A 22,180-nucleotide genomic window follows, 5' to 3' on the forward strand; every position below is an offset into this window, starting at 1 on the left:
GTGAGCCAGCGGGGGAGAGGGGGCTGAGGGGGAGAGTGAGCGGGCGGGCGGGGGCGGGGGCTGAGTAGGCGAGCCGGGGGAAGTTCTATGTAGTGCAGTGTGGATGCCTTAGCATGGCTGTGAGACCCAGTTCCAGCAACTGTAAGCTCAGATTTACAAAGCAGTGTGGACAGACCCCATTGTGATGTTCCCCTTTGGTGTTATCTGGACCAGTGATCTGCTAGGTCACTACAATCCCTGACTCTGGGAGCCAGCCTTACCCTGCTCTTCTATGAGAACCTCCACTCCTGGGCTGTTCACGCACAGCCTCTGGTATGTAAGATGCTCCTTGGATTGTGCAACCGAATGACACTAGACAATATCTCCAGTTCCAGAGACAACCCTAGGAACCTCCATCTTGCAGGTTCCAGGTATGCCTGCTGGACGCTGCAAGCTTATATGAGTTCATCAATTTAACAAAGAAATTGATATGCACCAGGCTTGTTATCCCAAGGGGAGTCTCTGACACACTTCAAACCAAACACACTGTTTCAGGTAGAATAAACAAACAAATGTATTAACTATGAAAGATAGATTTTAAGTAATTATAAGTCAGAGCATAACAAGTCAGATTTGGTCAAATGAAATAAAAGCAAAACACATTCTAAGCTGATCTTAACACTTTCAATGACGTTACAAACTTCTCACTACAGGCTGGCTGGTTGCCCTTCAGCCAGGCTCTCCCTTTCAATCAGTCCTTCGGTCACTTGGTGGTGATGTCTGTAGATGGAGCTGAAAGAGAGAGAAAGAGCATGTCAAACGTCTCTTCCTTTTATCATGCTCTTTCTTCCCTCTTGGCTTTGCCCCCTCCCTTCAGAGTCAGGTGAGCATTACCTCATCGCAGTCTCAAACTGACCAAAGAAAAGGGGGATGACTTACTCAAGAGTCCAACAGATCCTTTTCTTGCTGCCTAGGCCAGCATCCTTTGTTCCTGTGAGGGTGGGCTGAGTTTGTCCCATACATGCCCTGATGAGGTGTGAACTGCCTCTCTGCTCTTGGAGAGTTTTTGCCTGGCCTTATTTTAAGCCATGAAGACACATTTTCAGCCTCATAACTATAAACATGAAATTATAACCTACAACATCACTATAACATTACTGTAACAACAATTACTATAACAACAATGCTCAATGCATCATGAGCCTTCCGAAGACACCCAACATGACAAACTTTGCATTGGATACCACACAATCATATTATAAGGATGAACATGGGGTGCTGGGGGTTCCCCCGAGGCACAGAGTGTCACACCCATATGGTCCCCATTACCATAGCACCTGAGTGTCTCGTGATCTGTAAGGTATTTCTGCTCACAACACCCCCATGAGGTAAAGCTATTATCCTGACTGTACAGATGGGAAACTGAGACACAGAGAGGTTAAGTGACTTGCCCCAAGTCACATCAGCAGTCTGTGGCAGAGCAGGGAGTTGAGCTCAGGTCTCTTAAGTCCTCAGCTACCACCCTGACCACTGAGCCAGTCTTCTCTCTAGCCCTAAAATGACAGTGTAACAGGTATGACTCTGGCCCTTGTCCTGGCTTCACTCAGGCTAAGCAGTGCCTTACTCCAGTGATTTCACTCTGCCCACGGCACAGGGTGCTAACTCTTCTCCCCCTCCCATTGCCTTTTCCTACCTCTCATGCTCCTACTAGCTGCCACTGGAACCCACAGTGACACCTCGAGCTCTGCCCAGCCCTGCACTCACAGATCTACTCCCTAACCCTCCACTGCTGCTGCTCCCTGTGAACAGCTCATTGCTAGGCAGAGGGTTTGGGATGTCACAGTTAATGTAGCCCATCATCCCCCACAACTGTGCTGGCTGGGATCCCCCCTACACGCCACTGGTAAGATATGGCCAAGATTCCTCCAGCAGGTAACACACATGCATAAAGTCTAAGGCCAGAAGGGATAGCTGGATCATCTAGTCTGACCTCCTATACACCACAAGCCTCTTGTAAACTGCACCACAAGTATCAGAGGGGTAGCCGTGTTAGTCTGGGTCTGTAAAAAGTGACAAAGAGTCCTGTAGAATCTGACAAAGTGGGTATTCACCCATGAAAGCTCATGCTCCAATATGTCTGTTAGTTTATAAGGTGCCACAGGACTCTTCTCCGCTTTGCACCACAAGGACATTACAAGCAAAACACAGAGGCATTAGGAAGCATGGAAATGACCAGTGACAGTAATACAGATTCATAGACATTAAGGGCGAGAAAGGACCACTGTGACCATCTCATCTGACCAGCTTGGCAGAGACCAGAGACCCTCACCCAGAGCTTCTGGTGGAGCTAGAGCTGATCTTTTGGAAAGCGACACCCCAGTCTCGATTTAGAGATCTCAGTGATGGAGAACCCACCACACTCCCAGGTAAGGGGTTCCAATAGTGAACCAGCCTCCCTGTTAAAAACATGACCCTACTTCTAGTCTGAACTTGTCTCGCTTCAGCTTCCAGCCACTGGAGCCTGTTCGGCTTTTTCTGCTAGACTGAGGAGCCCTTTAGCATCAGAAATCTTCCCACTGTGATCAGGTCATCTCTTGCTGAATGAATTAGGCTAATCTCACACTGAGGCAGGTTTTCCAGCCCTCAACTCAGTCTCATGACATACAAATGGTCCATTGCTCTTACATTTTGTCCATTCCATTAGCAGCAATGCATAGGCACACACATTCACATTTAATAAACTAACTAACTCTGCCCAACAGCAAACACTTCTGAGCGTGTTCAGCCTCCACATGATCAGGCAGCTAGGGCTAGACTGTGGGTACGTCTACACTACGGGACTATTCCGAATTTGCATAAACCGGTTTTGTAAAACAGATTTTATAAAATCGAGTGCGCGCGGCCACACTAAGCACATTAATTCGGTGGTGTGCGTCCGCGGTCCGAGGCTAGCGTCGGTTTCTGGAGCGTTGCACTGTGGGTAGCTATTCCCTAGCTATCCCATAGTTCCCGCAGCCTCCCCCGCCCCTTGGAACTTCCGGGTTCTGTCTGGAGAATTTTTAAAAATGATTCTGAATTTCATCTTCTATAACGGAGCGCTGATAGAATGGATTTGCCTGCCCTTACAGCGATCACGTCCGCATGGTCCATGCTGGAGCTCTTTTTTTATTTTGATTTCGGACTGCATCGCAACCCGTGCTGATCGGAGCTCCACGCTAGGCAAACAGGAAATATTCAAAAGTTCGCGGGGCTTTTCCTGTCTACCTGACCACTGCATCCGAGTTCAGATTGCAGTCCAGAGCGGTCAGTGGTGCACTGTGGGATAGCTCCCGGAGGCCAATACCGTCGATCAGCGGCCACACTAACCCTAATCCGATATGTTAATACCGATATTGGCGCTACTCCTCTCGTTAGGGAGGAGTACAGAAACCGGTTTAAAGAGCCCTTTATATCGATATTAAGGGCCTCTTGGTGTGGACGGGTTGGGCATTAAATCGGTTTTACGCTCCTAAAACCGATTTAAACGCCTAGTGTAGACCAGGCTTGTGACTTGAATACAGCCCCAAACAAGGGCTGGTACACAACATGCACCAGCATAGTAGCATTGCCGGGGGGCATGTGAATCACAGACCTTCTGGGCCCCAATTCACTCTCTTCTCCCTCCCAAGCGAGGAGGGGAAAGGACACAATACTGGCCCGTAACAGCAATAAATGACTTCCCTCCTCTACTGATTTCAGTAGAAGTTAGGCACCTAAATAGCTTGAACACCTGGCCCCAAATGCTTAACTCCCTTTTGAAAATGGAACTTAGGGTCCTAAATTGCCTAGGTGTTTCTGAGAATGTTGCCCACTGTCCCCATCAGAGGCAGGCTTGTTAGTGATCCAGCACTCAGAGTTTGCCAGCCAGAAGTAGCACAATTCATGTCTAGCTGATAAGAGGGACCTGCTCCAAGTACTTCCCCTTACATCTGCTAAGGCTCTTGCAAGGCTCTGACTCCTGCACCTCTAACATGCCTTGGCCCAGCTGTCAGTTCGCTCCCCCCAGTAGCGGCTCCCAGTAGCTGGGATGGAATTGTGGGCATGGCATTAGGGAGCAGGACAGGTTATTTTAAGGTACTATCCTGAGTAGATAAAAGTATGTACATTGGAGCCCTCACCCATGCCAGTGCTCTGTGAAGCTTTTACGGTGGCAAAAGGTAATAAAAAAGGTAATAATTGGAGATATACCAATCTCTTAGAACTGGACTGGACCTTGAAAGGTCATCAAGTCCAGCCCCCTGCCTTCACTAGCAGGACCAATTTTTGCCCCAGATCCCTAAGTGGCCCCCTCAAGGATTGAACTCATAATCTTGGGTTTAGTAGACTAGTGCTCAATCCACTGAGCTATCCCTCCCCATAACATAACATAACATAACATAACATAACATAACATAACAACTGGGCAAGTGCACGTGTATTGCAAAACACACCCTGCATGCCACACAAAACACATAGAGCATAAAATACACAACACGTGTTGACAAAACCCACACCATTACCCAAACAAGTGTGCTTCTGCTACCCCAAAAGCCTCCCTGGTATCTGATGGCACTAGGCTCCAGATTCAGGGGTCCGCTTGGATTTGCCAGCCGTGATTTTTCAGCCTTAGGACTAGACTCTGACTCAGCTCCCTTGCCCACCCAGGACAGCAGGCCCCCTCCCTCTCCATACACACACCTACAGGGTCTGCAGCCACTGGGCCTGGGCACAGAGGGTCCTCAGGAGCTGCTGATAAGCTTACGGGTAAGAATGGCATCAGGAGGAACAGACAGGACCTTGGCCTGCCTCCCTCCCCCCATGCTTGCTAGGCCGCACAGCTGAGCTGGTGCAGAGAGCATGGCTTAACATGCTGGTGTACTGAGCATCCACCCTGCACCTGCTGGGCCTGGATAGACAGAGAAACTTACTTGCTCCCTGCTCCTGGGGACCGTGGGCACAGATTACAGATAATACCCAGCAACTGAGCACCCAGGGTTTGAAATCAATGGCATTAGGCCCCCAGCCTGCTTAGGTGCATTTCAGAATCCCACTGGGCACCAAGCTGCATCTGTAGGCACCTGAAGACTGAAAATCTGGCCCCTGCTACCTAATCCTTCCCCTGCAACGTTGAGAATCCAAAACACACCAGCATCTTCCTAGTGCCAGGAGGTCACAGCCTGCAAGGGCCTGGACATACAGAGGAAAGTAGCCAGTTCGGTTTTCCTGAGTGAAGAGCCAAAAAGAAACAAAAAGCTCAGTGGCAAGGCATAAATGATTAGAGCACTTTCTGGTTCATTAGCAGTGTGCCAGGGAGCCAGGCGTGTAGCTGAGAGATCTTTACGGAGCATGCACAGAGGCCAGGGTCACATGCTGAGGCTTCTGTTTGTCTGGCAGCCTCCTGGCCCCATCTTGCAAACAGGAGAGCCGGGTGTCACACCAAAGTAGGTCCCACCAAAACTTTCCCAGCCTGCACTCAGGTTCCACCTTGACAATATCGGGGTTGAATTAGTAACAGAGTGAAGGATTTTTTTTCAGTGCAATGTGCCCAGATTATGTTCCATTGACTCCAGTGAACATGATACAGGTGGTGCAGGCTTAAGCCAAAGCCCACTAAACTCAATGTAAACTTAAGACTCCCCTTGATTGGCTTTGTACCAGGCCCTTTAGTGAGGGGAGAGTTGGGTCCCCTGTGAGTTCCGATTTGACAGTGTTGTGATGTATTGAGGACTGTGATGGAAAGGTATACTATCACTTTAGGAAGGGCAAGGGGTTCCTGGTCCTGCCTGCAGGCTAGCGGGGGCTCTGCTGGGAAACATGTGATCAGAGTCAGTCTGTAGCCAGCCAGCCAAGAGTAAGGTGGGGTGACTTTGTTGTGCTTTGTTGCCTTAGGGTTCAGCCTGCTTTGTCTCACTGTGGTTTTGATTAATATGTGTTATTGGTCGGGAGTCTAAGACTAGAAGGCATGTCATGTTACCATCTCCCAGCCTGATCTTCCAGTTAGTCAGAGTGCAGGTGACCTGGCAGCTACTGCAGCATCCATATCTCCATCTCAAATGGATGTAACCATGCACATTCCTGAAGAAAAGTGTAGATCAGAGAAGAGTGTGATAGAGGCACAAGAAACAGCTGCTGCTGAGTTTAGTTCCTTAAGTCTAGATGATCCAGGACTGTGGACCCACTTGAGCAGTAGCCTGAGGGACTTCCTTGTACTGCATGGGCACTTGTTTTTCAAGCAAGTGAAAAACTTCATGTTCCCCAAAGACAATGAAAATAGAAGTTTCCATCCAACACATTACTGGTTTGAAATCCCCAATGGTGACAAAGTGGAGAGACCATGGTTTATGTACTCAAAAACCCAGAATGCTGCATACTGTTTTTGTTGCAAACTCTTCCAGTCTAATGTTCCAGCCACATTGAGACCTACAAGAACAAAGGACTGGAAACATCTGGCTAGAACTCTGGCATGCCATGAGAAGGCAGCAAATCACCAGAGAGCATTCTATAGGTGGAAAGAGCTTGAGATGAGAGTAAGGTTAAAGGCCACCATAGATGATCAGCATCAAGAGAAGATTGCATGAGAGTCTCTTAACTGGCAAAATGTTCTGAAAAGGCTCATTACCATTGTGAGAGTGCTTGCTACCCAAAACCTAGCACTGTGTGGCACTTCAGATCAGCTATATGTGCCAAACAATGGAAACTTCCTTAAAATTGTGGAGCTGATGGCTGAGTTTGATGCTGTACTCCAGGAGCATCTAAGAAGAGTCACCACCCAAGAAATGTACACACACCACTACCTTGGAAAAACAATTCAAAATGAGATCATACAGTTACTGGCAACAAAAGTCAAACAGAAGATTGTGGTAGATCTGAAGTCAGCAACATATTACTCAGTTATTCTGGACTGCACACCTGACATCAGCCATATGGAACAAATGACTTTAATGGTGTATTTTGTAACAACAACAGAACCTAGTGAAAATGTCCCTGCAATGGTGACTGTCAGAGAGCATTTTCTAGAATTTATTGACATTGATGATACTACAGGAGCTGATATGACAAATGTGCTTCTTTAAAAAGCTGGAAGATACGGGAATTGGGATAGCTGACATGAGAGGTCAGGGATACGATAATGGTGCCAACATGAGAGGAAAGAACAGAGGAGTGCAGACATGGATCCAAGAGTTAAACCCTCAAGCTTTTTTTGTCCCATGCAGTTCTCATTCATTGAACTTGGTGGTCAGTGATGCAGCTTCAGCTTCTAGTGAGGCTGCTGAATTTTTTAATGTAATTCAAAGCATCTATGTATTTTTCTCTGCATCAACTCATCAACGGCAACATTTGAAGCAACATTTGGGAACATCCTCTCGGACACTGAAACCATTTAGTGCCACATGATGGAAAAGTTGAGTGGAGGCGATCAAGCTTATCAAACACCAAATTGGGAAGATAGATGATGCCAGAGTTGCCCTTATGAAGGATAATGCTATGACAGGAACTGTTTGTGGGAGAACAGTGGCAGAGGGAAATGGAATCACCAGAAACATACATATCTTCAAATTTCTGTGGCTTAGTGTTGTGTCTGTTTGAAATAAATGTTGTAAGCAAGAGACTCCAAGGTGTTGACCTTGATATAACTGGAGCAATGGAACAACTGGACAAAGCAAAGTCATACCTACAGTCTTACTGGTCAGATGAGGGATTTCAAAACGTTCTGAAGAGTGCACAGAAGTTGGCAGAGGAACTTCACACTGAAGCTATTTTCCCATCCATTCAAGAATACAAGAGTTACCAAAGAAGAAGACATTTTGATTACGAGGCATGGGATAATCCCATAAGAGACCCAAAACAACAATTCAAAGTTGAATTCTTTAACCAGGTGATAAATTGTGCAATACAGTCAGTTGAAGAACATTTCATGCAGCTCAAGGAACACAGGAGTATATTTGGGATGTTGTATGATATTCCAAAACTCCTCACTATACCTGAAGAAGACCTACACCAGCAATGCAGGGCACTAGAGACAGTGTTGACACATGATGACATGAGCGCTATTGATGTGAGTGATTTAATGAAAGCCCTTTCAAGATACATTTCAGCAGGATCAACTCCAAAGGCTATCCTGGAATATATGTGCACAAATAAGATGAACACCCTCTTTCCAAATGCTTTTGTTGCTCTGTGCATACTACTAACATTTCCTGTAACAGTTGCCAGTGGAGAACTCAGCTTCTCCAAGCTGAAGTTAATAAAAACATATCTACGCTCCACAATGACACAGGAGAGGCCTTGCAATCATCTCAATAGAGCATGAGCTGGCCCAGACTGTGGACCTTTAGGAAGCAGTTCAAATCTTTGCAACCAAGAAGGCACAGAAAGCACCACTTTGATTATTCAAACAGATAAAAATGACAGTGTTTACTATGCACACAAGAAAAGTTACATTTGCTGTTCAGGCATTTGAAAGTTAAGTGTTACTTAAAAATTTTGAACAAGGCATTTTAAGTTGTTAGTTCTCCTTTATTGGGCTAGGTAGCAGAGCAGTACTATGAGAGAAGTAGAACAGGAAGAAGGCAGAATTGAGACTTTTCAAAGTTTTGGCCCGAGTGAGGGGGCATGGGAGCGTCATTTGATCTCCCCGCCTCAGGTGCCAAAATGTTGTGGGCTGGCCCTGTGGGGTGCTTAAGTTTTTCTAAAGCAGAACAACAGCACCATTCTATTTAGGCAGCACAAGGAGTGTTTTGGTTCTAAGGCAAGTGGCCTCCGTTGTTCTTCTGTGCAATTCCATCCCACGCACGGATGTGCGTGAAATGGCAGTACATGTTACACCATGTCTTTTGCTGCCAATTGCTGACCCTGCATCTAGGGGAGGGATTATGCAGTTGGGTGGGTCATTGAACCAGTAAGCAAAAGAGTTATGCAAATGAATTGCATCTTTATGGAAGACAGTGAACACCATGATACCTTCTGGGGATGCTTCAGACATACAGTAATCTCAGAGAGTCATTTACACACACAAACTTAGGGAGGGAGAGATAGCTCAGTGGTTTGAGCATTGGTCTACTAAACCCAGGGTTATGAGGTCAATCCTTGAGGGGGCCACTTAGGGATCAGGGGCAAAAATTGGTCCTGCTAGTGAAGGCAGGGGGCTGGACTTGATGACCTTTCAAGGTCCCTTCCAGTTCTAGGAGATTGGTATATCTCCAATTATTACCTTACCTAACTTTGAACTCTTGGAGACTTTTGTGACATATTTCTCCCACAGCATGCTCACTCAGCAGATTCTGAATAGTGCTGCATGCTTATTGTGCAGTTTGCTGACAAGTCTCCAATTTCTTGTCAACGAATGCACAGAAAAATATCCAGCAAAATTCCATCAATCTGAGCTAGCTCATTCTTGAGACGGGATCATCATTTTGCTATCCACACAGGGGTGCTGGAACAATTTTTATAGTGGGGGTGCTGAATACAGGAACCATGTATTTGGTTTGTTATTATTACTTCAAGCCAGGGGCTGTGGCAGCATCTCCTGCACCCATAGTTCCAGCATCCCTCTATTCACAGCCTGGTGCATAAGGAAGAAAGACCTCTGTCATAAACAGATAGTTAAAGGTTAAGGTCTCTTTTACCTGTAAAGGGTTAACAAGTTCAGTAACCTGATGAACACCTGACCAGAGGACCAATCAAGGGACAAGATAATTTCAAATCTCTGTGGAGGGAAGTCTTTGTCTGTGTCCTTTGTTTGGATTGCTGTTCTCTTTTTGGATCTAAGAGAGGCCAGACATATCTTCAAGCTCTCCCAGTTTTCCTGAAGTATTTTCTTCTATTCAGTATAGTGAGTATTAGAAAGGCGGTTTAGTCTTATAATTAATTTCTACATTTGCAACTGTGTGTTTGCTGAAGAAATATCTTTATTTCTGTTTGCTGTTACTTTGATTATTCTGAGAAAGGAGGGGGGGGGAGCCTCTCCAGGTTTATAGCTAGACCCTGTATATTTTTTCATCCTGGTGTTACAGATATAGTGTACTTTCTTTCTTTTAATAAAATCCTTTTCTTTTTAGAGCTTGATTGATTTCTTCCCTTGTTTGGATTTTCAGGGGAAGGGAAGGGGGATAGGGAATCCCTCTTTGTTTGATTCAAGGAGTTTGAATCAAGGTATATTTCCCAAGGACCAGGGGAAAGGAAGGGGGATAGGGAATCCCTCTTTGTATTAAGATTCAAGGAGTTTGGATCTGTGTTCCCCAGGGAAGTTTGGGGGAACAGGGAGTGTGCTAGACACTGGAACTTCTAGCTGATGGCAGTGTACCAGATCTAAGCTAGGATTTTAGTTTAGAGGAGTCCATGCAGGTCCCCATCTTGTGGATGCTAAAGTTCAAAGTGGGGAACAAACCTATGACAACCTCCCTGCACTGAGACAGAATCTTTCTGTTCCTGATGGGATAAAGCTGCTAACAACTATCAGCTCTTCCATCAGCATTCACCAGGATGTTATGTCCCGCCTCTGCTCCATGTCTTCAGAGTTCATAGAATCATAGAATATTAGGGTTGGAAGAGACCTCAGGAGGTCATCTAGTCCAATCCCCTGCTCAAAGCAGGACCAACACCAACTAAATCATCCCAGTCAGGGCTTTGTCAAGCCGGGCCCTAAAAACCTCTAAGGATGAAGATTCCACCATATCCCTAGGTAACCTATTCCAGTGCTTCACCACTCTCCTAGTGAAATAGTGTTTCCTAAGATCCAACCTAGACCTCCCCCACTGCAACTTGAGACCATTGCATCTTGTTCTGTCATCTGGTACCACTGAGAACAGTCTAGATCCATCCTCTTTGGAACCCCCTTCAGGTAGTTGAAGGCTGCTATCAAATCCCCCCTCACTCTTCTCTTCTGCAGACTAAATAACACCCAGTTCTCAGCCTCTTCTCGTAAGTCATGTGCTCCAGCCCCCTAATCATTTTCGTTGCCCTCCGCTGGACTCTCTCCAATTCGTCCACATCCCTTCTGTAGTGGGGGGACCATAACTGGACGCAATATTCCAGGTGTAGCCTTACCAGTGCTGAATAGAGGGTAATAATCACTTCCCTCAATCTGCTGGCAATGCTCCTAATACAGCCCAATATGCTGTTGGCCTTCTTGGCAACAAGGGCACACTGCTGACTCATATCCATCTTCTCATCCACTGTAATCTCCAGGTCCTTTTCTGCAGAACTGCTGCTTAGCCACTCGGTCCCCAGCCTGTAGCAGTGCATGGGATTCTTCCGTCCTAAGTGCAGGACTCTACACTTGTACTTGTTGAACCTCATCAGATTCTTTTGGCCCAATCCTCCAATTTGTCTAGGTCCCTCTGGACCCTATCCCTACCCTCCAGCGTATCTGCCTCTCCCCCCAGTTTAGTGTCATCTGCGAACTTGCTGAGGGTGCAATTCATCCCATCATCCAGATCATTAATGAAGATGTTGAACAAAACCAGCCCCAGGACCGACCCTTAAGGCACTCCACTTGATACAGACTGCCAACTAGACATCGAGCCATTGATCCATCATCCAGCCAATCATCCATTAAGACATCGAGCCATTGATCACTACCTGTTGAACCCAACAAATTAGCCAGCTTTCTATCCACCTTATAGTCAATTCATCCACTAAGTTCAGGCTCGGGGCACTAAGCAGCAAAATGGCAGGCTATCTAGATGCCTACTTGGATTGCAGGGTCTCAGGAATGAGCAGAGTCTTCTAAGGAACAAAAGTGTTTAGTAAGACCAGTCTGAGCATTACAAAAACTCCAGCTATGCTTACAGTAGCTACGAAGGCTACAGACATACTCAATGTCTTCCTGAAGCTGGAAGGATTCACATACATAACCACCTGTTCCGGAAAGTGGAAGGCGGCACTGAGTTTCCAGGTAACAGTACTTCCAGCTCCGAAATGCAGTGTCACCATCAGAGTCCTGCATTGACTAGAGTTGGCTTTTGGCCATTTGGTTCCTGTAGGAAAGAGTTGGGATCCAATCAGCGAAGCCATTGGTGATCTGATGTGAAGACAGCACAATGGGACAGAACAAGCTCTTTGATGGGAAAAAATACAGCAAATGTAATCAGCTGAGGGCTTCCCCTGGTGCCTCTTAATAATATCTTCTAATTTCATATTGCCAGGATTTTCCTTCCAAAAAGCCAGCTCAGGGCATGACTGTGAGGAGCAGGTAGCTACCCAGAACTACACTCACAGATGACCTCTGGAAACTTAAAAACTAGACACTCCCCCAACTAACTAAGGTTATGTCTATACTACCATTTATGTCGGTATAACTTATGTCGCTCAGGAGTGTGAATAAACACACCCCTGAGCAACGTAAGTTACCCCGACCTAAGCATCGGTGTGGACAGCGCTATATCAGCAGGAGAGCTTCTCCTGTCAGCTTAAAGCATCTTCACCAGATGTGCCACAGTGGCGCAGCTGCACTGGTATAGTGCTTCTAGTGTAGACTAGCCCTAGATCTCTATTTAGTCACACTCCTTTGGGCAGAGCTAAGGGGAAAACATCCTTGCAGGCCAATTCAGGATCTAAAAGGAGACTTTTATAGCGGGATCTACACCAGAGTTTGCAACAGTGTCAGCTGCATGAACAAAGTAATCATATTGTCTGGAGGGACAAAGAGAAAAAGAGAGCTTCTCTCAGCCTTCCAGAAGCTGCTTTCCAGCACTCTGGTCCTTATAGACTAACCTTAGCATCTGTGCAGAGACAGATGATTTGGCATCATTCATCTGGCAGAGTAGATGTGCTGGTGATTTATAACTGAATTTATTTTTTCCCAAGGTTTTTGAAGATTGGACGAGTCTCACAAAAAGCAGGAGCCAATAAATAGCTACAAAACAGCTTAACTAAGCAAGAAACTCCAGTTCCTCACCAAGCACTGAGCCCAGCCAAATCTATTTGGCATCCCTTGTTGGATGAACATTTGGATGAAGTGACAGCAAAGGGCTGCATGGCTGGTATCATACCTTGAGAGAGATGGGAGAGAGCTGACTGTAGTGTCCCCATGGCCTGATGGCAGCTGCCACACATCTGCCCTCCTCCACACCTTGGATTTGGTCATCAAACATTTTAACCTGCCAAAAGGAAGTCATCAAAGGAAGTTTTCCCCCTACTACTTTGTCTACAATGACCCATACATCAGAGTATTCCAAACTGATCAGAAACATTCACAGCCGATGTTGCCCCATGGTCCTTCAAGCCAGCTGAAATTCTCAGCACATCAATGCAACAAGCCATGCTTCACATGCTGCGGGATGGAGTGGTGGAAATGCACAGAAGGCAGAGAGCATTAGAGAAGAACATAGATGAACCGAGATCCCCATAACCTCTATCCCAATAAATCCCATCCCTCTCCAAAAAACAAACACACGAAAGGTCTAGGAGAACTGGGGGGGGGCAGACCACTTCAGATACAGTACAGTCAGTGTGACCTTCCACGTGCAGCTGAACGGAGGGCTTTTCCCTGCTTTATCTGCACCATCTTTGAACAGCTTGGTAGGACATTGCTTTGCTATGGGACAGAATGGGGAAAGACTCCCAGGGAAACTAACACTTGCAGGGAGTGAAGAAGTGGGAGGCAGGAGTAACGGGGCCATGCTGCTGTATGCTAGCTGGGTGAGTGATGGATTGGTCACTTCAGCAGATCTACGTTCAGAGCACAATCTCCATATCACAGTGGCAGGGTGTGTGATGGGCACCAGGTCAGGGGAGGAGAAAAGAAAAGCTGCAAGCTTGTCTCTATTTCCTTGTACTTCCTTCTCTGTCTGTCTGTAGCCATCCATTGTCTCTTGGCTTAGACTTCGTTTGTAACCTCTTTGGGGCAGGGACTGTTCTGTGTTTGTACAGCACCTAGTGCAACAGGGTCCTGGTCCATCACGGGGGCTCAGCTCTGCTACCGTAATACGCTAAATAGATGATGATGATGACAACGACGACAACGACAACAGGAAGCCACCTGGTAATCATTTTAAAATGGTGCTCCCCCATGAGGCTTTATGGAATATGCTTATGAATGTATATATGGCATAACTAGAATATGTTTTATGCTACGTATGCCATGTAACATATCTCAGTAAAGGTAAAGGTTATGATCTACTGAATCATTAATCCTATTTGTATGCATAGATCATTTTTGTACTTGAAGTTAGGAATATTGGCTGTATACTTGCTTGATTTTAACTAGCCTAGTAGAGCATTTGGTCAGCTTCTTAAGAAAAGTGCAAATTAAGTGCCCAATCAAAAACCACTTAAGCCAACAGTGAACTTGAAGATGCCAATCCACATCTGAGCTTTCACAGGAATGTGGCTTGGCTGATAAAAACTGAGTCATGCATGGACATGTGGTTTGCCCATGTGACTCCAAAACTCCATCTTGGAGCTGGACTTTGCATAGGAGAGAGGAGGGGGGGCCCATCTAGAAGAGAAAGCCTATTTAAGCCTGTAGGAGACCCCTCTATTTTGTCTTCAGCTGGCTAAAGAGATAGCCTCTCCTCCCCAAGGATACCTGAAAGGAACTGGAACAAAGGACAGTAATTACAGGGGGGGTGAATGATTGCTGGACTCGGACTAGCAGAAGGCTAGTCTGTAAAAGGAAGCTTACTGGAATTGGCGAGGTTTTATTTGTATTCAGTTTCTTAGACATAGACTTGTGTGTGTTCTATTTTATTTTACTTGATAATTCACTTTGTTCTGTCTGTCACTACTTGGAACCATGTAAATCCTACTTTCTGTATTTAATAAAATTACTTTTTACTTATTAATTAACTCAGAGTATGTATTAATACCTGGGGGGGTGGCAAACAGCTGTGCATATCTTTCTATCAGTGTTATAGAGGGCAATTTATGAGTTTACCCCGTATAAGCTTTATCCAGGGTAAAACGGATTTGGACCCTGTAACCGGGCGTGGACTCAGCCGGTGGCGCCCCCTGCTGGTTGTCTTAGGGAATTAGCTTCCAGCCTCCGGAGCGCCCTCTTCCAGCCGGTGTCTTGCTTTGCCGCTGGCCCCCTGTGTCTCTCCCGGACCCCGGGTGACCCTTTCACTGGGTGCTGCCCCATGGCAGTGCCCTCCCTGTTTCTCCCAGTCTCCCCACTCAGGGGAACCCCCACTCACTATCTCCACATTGCCTCAGTTGTAGCCCCCGCTCCCTGGGGCAGACTGCAGTATAAGCCACTCATCACCGGCAAGGTTGGGTTTGGACCTGCTGCCTTTGCCTACCCCTGGGCTGCCCTCTGCAACCCCCAGTACCCGTTGGCCTTCTGCTAGGCTGCAGCCTGGGCTTTCCAGGCTGGAGCCTCCCCAGCTCCTCTGCCTTTCCCCAGCCCTGCTTCACTCAGGTACTCTGCTCAAGTCCCTGCAGCCAGGTCCATCTCCCTCTACAGCTAGAGAGAGACTGCTGAGCTCCTGGCTCCCAGCCTCTTATATAGGGCCAGCTGAGGCCTCTGCCTCTGTTCAGGGACTGGTGTATACAGTGTAAATAAACAAGTTATATTTTGAAAACACCCAGACTCTATGTCACTGATGTCTCCTCCAACAGGCAACTGACCTACAAAGTCCTGACATCAGCTACTGCTTGGCAGAGAGGTGACTATAATACGCTGAATGAAACAGAGAACAGCCATCTGAAATCTGCCTGATTGATCAGATGTCTTCAGATAATGACCCACAATATCCATGTGAAAAATGCAAACTCTTTTAAAAGTTTTGCCTGCTGCGCTAAGTCCAAAGTAGCTAAGGATTAGCAGAATGAACTGGTCAGACTGCCAGACATATTCTCGAGAAAGTAAAGGAGGACAATCAGAATCTTTCTTTGGCTATTTTTGTATTCCAAAATATACTCACTGAGGCCAGTGGGCAGACATTTGAAAAGAGGATTGCTAATTGCAGCTCATTTACTCAAACCAAGCAACAGTGTCTCCGTTAAGAAGCAGCTGAGAGCTTGTGAAGATATGAAGCAAATTGTTACAAATGGACAGAAAAGCCACTCCTTTCGTTAGCCAGGAGTGACCAATTGTTGATGGCAAGACCAAGTAGGCCCATGTACGCATCAAGGAAAATGAAGGGTTCAGTAGACTCTGAGTGATGTGCAACTAAAGTGCGCCTCTCAAAAGAGAACAGTTCTCTATGGCAAATATGCTCTGATGTCATGAGAATGTAACCTTTGCTATCACTTTAAAGTAATATAAAGGAATGCTTAATTGGTAAGCATAGGTGTGGTTGGTTACTTATGCCTAGGTCAAGCTTTTAAGAACTCACAAGAACATATATACATATATGTTTGCTGTAGTGACTCTGTAGGACATGTTCTTGCTGAAGTGAGGAGAAAATGCCTCTGACAACATTAATGAAGTTCTCTTAGAATTATTAGCCTGAGTCTTTACAAAGGGAAGCTGCAATGATGAACAGTACAGATTAGTGTTGAATCATGTTAGTACAACAGCTCCCTCTACTGGTGACACTGTTACTTCACTTGTTGTGCAGGTCACATGTTGAAAGAAGACAAGGAAAAAGTCCCCAAATACAGTGTGGCTATTTGCAATATGCCAGACCCACTATCCCCTCCACATTTAGAGACTGTGCATGTATCAGATGGGATGCTACAGTGCCTCTTCCACATGCCACTTTCCTGCCATCTCCTAGTAGATCTCTGCTCTCTCCGTGTGGTTTAAACATGTCTCTGTCAGGGTCTCTGATGTTTCACACTGGATTTCCTTTGGAATCCCTGAATGAGTACCACCCAGTCCTTCTCCTTAGAAATCACTCAGACTTTCCAAACAAAATGCCTTTGGGACGGAAAGTTCCCCATACTCTACTACAGAAAATACCAACATATATAACACCTCTGTGACTCCACCCTCTTATTTACTCATACCCTGAACTCATGCATCATTGGGTCTATCAGATCTGCAGAAGATTTTGTTGTTTAGCTGAATATCCCAGGCAATCAGTTCTTTGTTTCATCTCTTCCCTTTTTCATTCACAATTTAGGCCCAACCAAGCACTGAATGGTTCCAGTTTATCTGTGCTATTTGAGCACAATTTTCATTTTTTTTAAGGATGCCTTGTGAGCTCTAATAAACCACGCACTTCTAATGATTAAGCATATGGGTTTTACTGTCCTCTTTCCCCCTCTTTCTTTCCTGCTCATGGATGCATGAGCCATCTGTGTCCTGCTAGAAGATTGTCTTACATAGCTGCAAAGCAGATTCAATGCTTTTAAAGATTTATCCTTTACCCTTCAGGCAGCCTGCTGCTCGCCATTTTCCTCTGAATTGTGAAGTTTGCCCTTTAGAAGTTCATTGTCACAGCATCGCCACTTTGGGAACTGTGTTCATCTGTAATATCAAGCATGATAGGGTAAGGCTCACTCTTTATATCTGTATTGTCCTCCAAGCTCAAACTTCCCCACTCATCTTGTGTTTCCTTTAGAGACACTATTCCCATTTCTTATTTCTGGAAAAACAATGCAAATCCCACTGGGAAAGAATTCATTAAACCGCTCTAGAGATGGGAGACAGTTGACTCTGGAGATTCTCTGAGCAAAACAGGGATGTCAGAAAAGAGCTTTCTGTGGTGCTAACATAACTGCTTAGTGCCAAGGACTTCCTATGCAAAGGGACACTCTAGTACATTTGGAAGGCTCCAGATGCCACCATCTTTAGAAGGTGTCAGGAGACCTGAGTTCCATTTTCAGTTGTGCTACTGACCCGGGACAAGTCAGCTCACCTCGCTGGATCTCAGTCTCCCATTCTGTAAACAAGTGCAACAATACCTATGTCCCAGAGCTTTCGGGAAGCCTACTTAATGCTTTGAGATCCTCAGATGAAAGGTGCTATATGGGTGCCGTGCATTATTATTGTATTTATATCTTGTTACTTAAAATCTCACCCCTGCAACATTGCCTAGGTCAAATGAGTCTATTGGAAATGAACATTGCCAAGGCACACTGGTGTGTGTTATATGATAAAACTAACAATATGCCAGTGGAAGGAGGCAGAGGGCCTTCCTCAGTGATGACTCAGACTGTGCAGCGAGAGGCATTCTACTGCTGTTTAGCACACGGATGGGATTTCTTTGTTTCTTCATTATTGTTTTTAAAATGAGGAAAATACATTTAGAAAAAAACACTATTAAAATATGCAGGTTATAGAGTGAAGCCACTTATTCTGCATCTCTAGCCAATTCACACTCTTCACTCTGCTAAACTGATTTGGATACCACATTGGTACCCATCTCCCTCTCTGTCTGAGATGACATATGTTCTTATGTAAGCTGCAGTCTAACACCACGCATACCTGTGGCCGTGTAATGCTGGCGTGTCTCTGCGCATTCCCCCAGAAGCACACAGCAACTGCAAAATAGGATGCAAGAAAAAAGGAAGATGTCTAAATGAGCCTCGACCAGCTTGCCATCCAGAGCTTTCTCCCTCCAGAGGATTTCTGCTGCCTATTTCATCTTCCCTTGCTTTTGTAAAACCAACAGTTGGAAGACACTGTGTCCTGGAATATAAATGATTTATTTTGGTGCCATAAGCCTTACCCTAGCTGGCATCTACACCAGCTGCCGAGATTCTGTTTTTAGAGGGGTAGCCTCAAAAACAATGAGGAGTCTGGTGGCACCTTAAAAACTAACAGATTGATTTGGACATACGCTTTCATGGGTAAAAACCCCACTTCTTCAGATGCATGGAGTGAAAATTACAGATGCAGGTATAAATATACTGACACATGAAGAGAAGGGGGTTTACCTTACAAGCGGAGAACCAGTACTGACAGGGCCAGTTCAATCAGGGTGGATGTGGTCCACTCCCAGTAATTGATGAGGAGACATCAATACCAAGAGAGGGAAAATTGCTTTTGTAGTGAGCCAGCCACTCCCAGTCCCTATTCAAGCTCAATTTAATGGTATTAAATTTGCAAATGAATTGTAGCTCTGCAGTTTCTCTTTGAAGTGTGTATTTGAAGTTTTTTTGTTGACGTATAGCTACTTTAAAATCTGTTATAGAATGTCCAGGGAGAATGAATTGTTCTCCTACTGGCTTTTGTATGTTACCATTCCTGATGTCTGATTTGTGTCCATTTATTACTGTCTAGTGTGGCCAATGTACATGGTGGAGGGGCATTGCTGGCACATGATGGCATATATCACATTAGTAGATGTGCAGGTGAATGAGCCCCTGATGGTGTCGCTGATGTGGTTGGGTCCTCTGATGGTGTCGCTAGAGTAGATATGGAGACAGAGTAGGCAGCGGGGTTTGTTACAGGGATTGGTTCCTGGGTTAGTGTTTCTGTGGTGTGGTGTGTAGTTGCTGGTGAGTATTTACTTCAGGTTGGTGGGTTGTCTGGTCTGCCTCGCAAGGTCGGTGAGACTGAGGGATCATTTTCAATGTAGATCATTGATGATGCACTGGAGAGGTTTTATCTGGGGACTGTACATGATGGCCAGTGGTGTTCTGTTATTTTCCTTGTTTGGCTTGTCCTGTTGTAGGTGACTTCTGGGTACCCGTCTCACTCTGTCAATCTGTTTCCTCACTTCCCCAGGTGGGTATTGTAGTTTTAAGAATGCTTGATAGAGATCTTGTGTTTGTCTCTGTCTGAGAGATTGGAGCAAATGCAGTTTATCTTAGGGCTTGGCTGTAGATAATGGATCTGGTGATGTGTCCTGGATGGAAGCTGGAGGCATACAGGTGTAAGCAGAGTCAGAATGGGCTCTACCCTGACATCTGGTGGTGAGCTGTGGAAAAGGATTTCAGGGGCTGATCTCGTTTCATGGGCACACCCACCCTGCCTAGCATGATGGACTGCCTGCTCAAATGGTCAGTTTGGCTGCTGTGGGATCCCCAGTCTCTTTGTTATTGGGGAAGGAGCAATAAAGGGTTGTTATCCTGGTTATGTGAATCAAGGACAGTAGAACTGTACTTGGCATTTTATGATGGAGGGACTTGCCTTCAACTAAGTTGCACTCCCTAGGTAAGGGGCTTGTGTTCCAAAAACCAGTGAAGTGAGAGAGGCTGGGGACAGGTATGTGTGTCTGATAGTGTGCCCTCCCGGTGCTACTCTTATTTCTCTTTTCACTGTACAACAACAGTACAAAGTTTATCCTCATTAGGAGTCTTGTTATATGCTACAGAGCTGAAATCACTGATACCTGAGTCTAAGCATTCAACCTATGTTGGGCTAGGGGTGCACCAGTATTGAGGCTCCCCTACTACCAGCTTAAAATCACTGAGTGCCAAAGTCACTAAAGAGCTGAAGTTACTAAGAGCTGAGATCACAGAGCTGTGTTAAGGGGGAGAGCCTGAAGACAAGTTGGCAAGCGGCTAGCAGGATGACTAGCAGAGAGGAGCAGATAGCGGAGAGGCGCATCTGGCAGAGCGGATAGCCGATAGCAGGGTGGCTGGTGGAGCAGAACAGCTGGTGGTGAAGACTGCAGCAGAACCCCATGGAGAGGCGTGGCAATCGCCGTCAACCCAAGCAGCAGAGCATGTAAGATGCCCTCTCCATATCTCCCCCACTTCCACACAGGCAGATGAACTTCTGATCTCTGGGGGGGGCGGCTGCACTGACCAAGGAAAGAAACTGTGGGAGGGGTGACTGTTGGGTTGCTGGACTCAAGAACCAATCTGGGGCTGCACTGACCAAGGTCAGAAACTGAGGGTGGGGTGACTGTTGGGTTGCTGGACTTAAGATCCTGAGGGGAAAAGGACACTGCCAAACTTACTTGGGAGTGTGTCTTTTGCTCATGGTTTGTGTTATGAATCCTGTTTGTGGTGTTTCCCCAACATAATGACACACTGTTTCCCTCCTTTATTAAAAGGCTTTTGCTACACTCAGACTCTGTGCTTGCAAGAGGGGAAGTATTGCCTCTTAGAGGCGCCTGGGGGGTGGTATGTAATTGTCCCAGGTCACTGGGTGGGGGCTCGAGCCGGTTTTGCATTGTGTTATTGAAATGGAACCCCTAGATACCGAACCCAGCCCTTGTTGCTGCCAACCCTGATGGGCAGAAGGGTTACATAGGTAAGTATAGCGGTCAGTAGGTTTCCGGTATAGAGTGGTGTTTATGTGACCATCACTTATTTGCACTGTGGTCTCCAGGAAGTGGAGCAGGGAGCAGGACTGGCCCCTGGGACCCAAGTCAGGGAGTGGAGCCCCAGGCACAGGGCCAGTAGCCCCACATAAAACCTGGGGGTGTTGCAGCACCCCCGCACCCTTACTTCCCACGCCTATGATTGTAGTGTCTGAGCACCTTTATCATATGTATCCTCACAGCCCCTGTGTCAGGCAGGCAATGCTATTATTCTCATTTATAGAGGAGGAACTGAGGCAGAGAGAGACTAAGTGACGTGCCCAAGTTCACACTGAAAGTCTGTATCAGAGCAGGGAATTGAACCCAGTCTCGCCTGCCCACAGCATTTTTCCTCTTCCCATCTCAGCTGGATGTGGGGGGTTGAGGTCAGGAAAGAGCTGCCCCAGCCCACCCCAAAAAGTTCTCCATTGTTGTCCTTGCTTTTGGAGACCCGTTCCCTGGCCCTGCTGTCAGAAAGTGTCCACAAGATGTTCAATATTCCTCAGTCCAGGCCTACACTGGCCTCTCTCAGTAACTGATGCTGTGTCTTGCTTTCTGAATATTTCTCTAAATCCCCTGAACCAAGCCATGGCGCCTCCCTTCAGTACCTGGCACATGTTTATCTTCCTCATTAATTTCAGCAGATGTGGTGTAACTCTATTTTCCAGCCAGTATACTGCAGTGTGTCATGCCCCAAGAGTGCAGGAGATGTTCTGTTGTGCTTTGCGCTTCAGCCTCTAGGGATGGCTGCTGATCTCAGATCCTTTGGGCAAGCAGGACAGGTGGCACTGGATGTGTCAGGCAAGTGCCATCTGTGCTGTTAGAAAGGTTGGGCTGGTGTTCTTTGATTGGTTTGCTTTTGCATTTCACCACTTGCTGCTTTGCACTGCGTGATCTGACCAAGGAGGGTCTGATGAAGATGCATTCAGGGATCGAACAATATAGGCAGGACCCAGAGTGTGCCTTGAGGAAAAACCCTTGCCTCGCAGGGGCTCTACAGAGACAGCCAACTCCAGTCTGTTTTGTCATTCCAGCCTCTCTCTCCTTGGGACCATGTGGGACGCTTCCTGGAGGTGCCTAGAGTTGTGGGCACC

At 46.3% G+C, this 22,180-nt stretch overlaps 1 long non-coding RNA gene across 1 annotated transcript in view; it reads right to left on the reverse strand.

Annotated features, from left to right (window-relative positions):
* Nucleotides 1-691: 691 nt before the first annotated feature.
* Nucleotides 692-22,180, reverse strand: part of LOC123376701 — a 52,892-nt gene continuing 31,403 nt past the window's right edge. Inside the window, exons 2-6 of the long non-coding RNA XR_006581902.1 lie at nucleotides 18,317-18,372; nucleotides 17,257-17,356; nucleotides 12,990-13,097; nucleotides 11,857-11,975; nucleotides 692-771 (exon numbers count right to left, since the gene is read on the reverse strand). This is a non-coding gene — a long non-coding RNA (uncharacterized LOC123376701). The remainder of the gene's footprint in view (nucleotides 772-11,856; nucleotides 11,976-12,989; nucleotides 13,098-17,256; nucleotides 17,357-18,316; nucleotides 18,373-22,180) is intronic.

This window comes from Mauremys mutica, chromosome 8, assembly GCF_020497125.1.
Source record: "Mauremys mutica isolate MM-2020 ecotype Southern chromosome 8, ASM2049712v1, whole genome shotgun sequence".
In the NCBI taxonomy this organism is placed as follows: domain Eukaryota; kingdom Metazoa; phylum Chordata; order Testudines; family Geoemydidae; genus Mauremys; species Mauremys mutica.